The following is a 4,358-nucleotide window of genomic DNA, read 5'->3' on the forward strand; positions in this document are numbered from 1 at the left end:
GGAGATGCTGATGGAGCTCAGCTGCTGTGAGCTGGAAGGGCCTCAGGGAACAAGTGGTCACACAGAAAGCAGAGCTAAAGCCAGAACATTAATGAAATTCAACTTTCCATTTTAAAACCTTGTTTAATTTCAGTGGTTTTACAAGAGATTTGCAACAGCAACAGGAAAACATTCAAATGGACGTGCGATGCTTAACAACAGTATGAAAATGGGAAAATAGCCCAAAAACTGCCCAGTGGACAAAATAAATCTCCTTAACAATTAAGTAGGGAGGCACTGGTTTGGCACAGAAACGTTAGCATGAGCATAAATCTTACTACACTGAGCAACATGAACCCCTGCAATTGACCCTAGTGATACCTTTATTCTAGAATGCAGTAGGGCAGAATGGGTGAAATATTCAGAGCTTTATGAATGTTACTAGGGCAACTTCAGAGTCTGCCAAAGCACCACAGTCTTAAACAAAATTGGGCAGCAAAAAGCCGTTTGAATGTTAGAATGCTCTTTGTTTTAAGCTCCACACTTTACAGTTTTCTGAAAGGTGGAAGTCCAAAAAACGTGTAGTGTTTAGGAACATCTGAGTGTTCCTAAAGGAAATATGTGGGAAAATAGAGGATATTACCTGAAATAAATGCACAACAAATAACTAGATTTGTCAGAGAGATCATTAACCTTTATCTCCAAAGTCACCATGTATGAAAAGCAGAAATACCTGAGGTTCAGCCTCTCTATAGGCACTATTGAACAGCTAAGAAAAACTCAACAGAGGACTGCTAAAATAGTCCCACTGTTGAAGACTGCCTAGAAACCTGTCTGAACTTCATAAAGGATACACAAAGAAGGGATGGAAGTGGATAGAAAGGCAATTCTCTCTCTCTCTCACACACACACATGCTTTTACTGACATACGGCCTTTGCAGAACAGTAGTGTGTATTTATAAAAATTATGAGTACAATAAATTATGGTTTCCCTCTCCTTGGCTGTCTTTGCCAGAGCCCAAACCTTGTCCTAGTTGTTTTGCGCAATAGTTGTGACATATTCAGAACTGGAAAAGGAAACCATGGAGGATTTGTAGTACTGAAACAGGTCAGTGGTTCATTAGTTTGTATACAATGTTTTACACAGCTATTCTGTATTTTAAAACATGCACGTGATTTTTTCTGACACCATCGTTTTGATGTTTGGAACATGACATTTGATTGTCTTCATTCAGATGTAATTATTTGTCTCTTAGCCCAGTAACCAATGTCTAATTAATACAACTTGCACTGTATTCCGAATAAACCTTTTTCTGCTTACAGACCAGATGCCTTATTCACACATGTAGCATGTAGGTCTAAGTTAAAATCGTGACTCTTGCTCAGTGAGCTTATTGAAGTTGCCCTCGTGGTGGCTGAACAGAAATTGAAATCTTGTTTCAAACAAGTCCAAACATTATTTCCAGTAGAGGGTCTTTCAGATTTCTCAGCAATTTTCCAAGCATAAGAGATTTTTAAAGAGGCTTGTTAAGACTTAAATTGTCAAAAGAGGTCGTCATGTCTTCTTCTTGGAGATCTGAATCCTTTCTTTTGAGTTTGATACAGGATTCCTTTAGTAGTGTCAGGTGACTACTTCCCAAGTGTTCTATCTTATACCAAAACGATTCCTTACACGAGAAGGAAGTTATAGTATTATTCTGACTTTGGTAGGGCTTCTGACGTGGTCTCCTATGTAATTTTTGTACCTTGTCTGGATGTATGGGTGGAAAATTGGATGGGTGGAAAATTGGATGGGTGAAAAACTGGCTGGAATTGAGGTCAAAGTGTAGCTGTTAAAGTTTTGTACTCTACCAAGAAGCTGTTAAGGAGTGTAGCTTGTCGGGGTCTGCCCTGGGACCTTGTCCTGTTTAGTATCTGTAAATGACACTGGGGAGGAGACAGCGCTCCTTTGTCAATTTTGCAGGTAACACCACACCATGAGACCTTTGTGGATGGACCCAAGGGTAGGGCTGCAGGTCAGCAGGAGCAGGCGGGGGAAAGGTTCCTGACCAAGCAGGAACCTGACAAAATTCAACAAAGGTGAGTGTGAAGTCCTGCACCCAGGATACACTAGCTGGTTGCAACAGCACAAGCTGGGGGCTGACCAGCGAGGTAGCAGCTCTGTTGGAAAAGTCTGGGAGGCACTGGTGGACAGCAAGCCAAGCACAACCCTGGCACCATGGAAGGCTAGTGACATCCTGGGCTGTACTAACAGCAGGGAAGCCACTACATCAGGAGACACAATTGTCCCTCTTCATTAGGCACTCCTTCGACCACGTCCAAATACTGTGGCCAGTTTGGGGCGCTCCAGTACAAGACAGACATTGATTAGTTGGAGCAGGTTTATCAGGAAGTGACCAAGGCCATCAGGGCTTGCAAAAGAGGCACTGCCAGAGGCTGAGGGAACCACCTTGCTCCTGGAGAGGAGAAAAGGGTTCAGGGGTACCATATAGCAGCCTTCTAACACCTATGGGGAGGTTACTGAGAAGGCAGGACCAGGTTCTCTGCTAAGGTGTGTGGCAGGACTCATGGACTTAGGTAGTGAAGCCAAAGTAGTAGTACTCTCAGCCCTTCGAGGTGTTTCAGACCCAACTGTACAAAGCCCTGAGCAGCCCCATCTGACCCTGCTTGAGGCCACAGGCTGGACTAGGGATCTGTATCCCAACCTGAATTAGGATTTGATGTCATATTTTTTAAACAAGGTACCCCATTGATCTTTTTTTTTTTTTTAAAAAAAAGGCATCAAGTACTTATCCAATGAAGGCTGGAATACATATACAATATAGTTGCAAATTCCCCCTCAAAAATGTATACCATCAGAAGCATTTGAGGGCCAAATTTTTCTTTTGTAGTTAAATATAGGTTGAAATATGTAGTGTGAAATGTTGTTGGCTTTAATTGTTTGCCTTATACTTAAAGTAGCAAATGCACAACTTCTTACAAACCTAACATGTACAGCTGTGATTCTTTATTCAGATTTAAATAATGTCTTATACTTTCTAAATAGGGATATAACAGTATCACTTTTGTCATGTCATTCCTACCTTTATTAAAAAGTCTAATGCATTATTCCTCCCAGATGCTGAGTACAGCAAATTAACACTTATCCTTAACAGGGGTTGTCCCAAACCGCTAAGTTTCCTAGGAAGTGTATGTTCTTGAGACAGAAATTTACTGTCTGTACAACAGGCTTGTTACATTCAAAACCTTATTTACGACAAAGATGAAACACACCTTATTTATAAAGTAAAAAAATTATTGTTAGCATAATTGGAACGTTAACAGCCTCATTCAAGAATTATTATTAATCCAGATGCAATTGTTACAGAATGACAAAGGATATGTCTATGCTGAAAATTTTCAATACAATAATAATAATAATAATAATAATAAATTATTCTGTGGACACTTCTTAGTGTCTACCATTCTGTTGTGTTAAACCTTCTGCCCTCCTTCCCCATACCTCAAGGTCAGTGGTCTCACTCGGGGGCGGTTGTTACAGTGTCATCAGCATCTGGAGTCCTCCACCAGGAGGGATACCACGTTCATTTTGGCGGTTTCTTCTTCCTGCCTCTAAGGTCCACTTGGAGTTGCATTTGTATGCTTGCTAACACACTTTCACACCTTGCTTGTTCTTCACTAGTCTGCAGCTCCACATTACATCTGAGTTTACTCTATACAGTGCCCTCCACATATACTATTAGGTAGTTTCTTTGTCTCCTTTGCTACCCCTAAAGACAGTTGTGTCTAGCTCCAGGTCTGCGTTTCTCTAACTGGCCACTGGTGAGTTGTTTGTAGCTGTGAGGTCTCCAGCGCCAGCCCTGTGCTCCATCTCTTCGCAGCCTATGTACGCTGTATCCCATGTCTCCCCTTCTCAAGGCTCTGGTATTGTACCACACCTGCATTCTTCTACCTCACCTCATCATATCAGAGTCATAAATATCATCCTACACGGTGTAACTGCTTGTTACTATTACCTATTTAAAACTATCATCATACCATGCAAAAATAAAAAAAAAAAAAAGAAAAATAAATTAGCTATAGAAAACTCGTCAACTGGAGAAACTGCTGTCGCTGTGTCCTGCTTTTGGCTGGGATAAAGACAACTTTCTTACTAGCAGCTGGAAACTCAGTACAAGGCTTATGGCTTATTATGAGCACTTATATTAGCATCATTACTTTATTACAGGGCTTCATGGTTACAAGTTGATAGTGATCAAATACAGTATTTTAGTTGTTTGCAAAACATTTCTGTCTTCTCAAGGTATTCTTTCTTTCAAGGTATATTTATAGTCTGTAATGAAGGATTCCTGCTTCAATTCTGTAAAAAGCACTCATAC

The 4,358-nt window shown here is 40.8% G+C and overlaps 1 protein-coding gene across 1 annotated transcript in view; it reads right to left on the minus strand.

Moving 5' to 3' along the window:
- The window catches only part of AK3 (adenylate kinase 3), a 26,329-nt gene extending 22,649 nt beyond the window's left edge, over positions 1-3,680 (minus strand). The window contains exon 1 of the mRNA XM_009884280.1: positions 3,659-3,680. The gene's annotated coding sequence lies outside the window, so the exon portion shown is untranslated. The remainder of the gene's footprint in view (positions 1-3,658) is intronic.
- Positions 3,681-4,358: the final 678 nt, after the last annotated feature.

This window comes from Charadrius vociferus, unplaced genomic scaffold, assembly GCF_000708025.1.
Source record: "Charadrius vociferus isolate BGI_N301 unplaced genomic scaffold, ASM70802v2 scaffold183, whole genome shotgun sequence".
NCBI lineage: Eukaryota > Metazoa > Chordata > Aves > Charadriiformes > Charadriidae > Charadrius > Charadrius vociferus.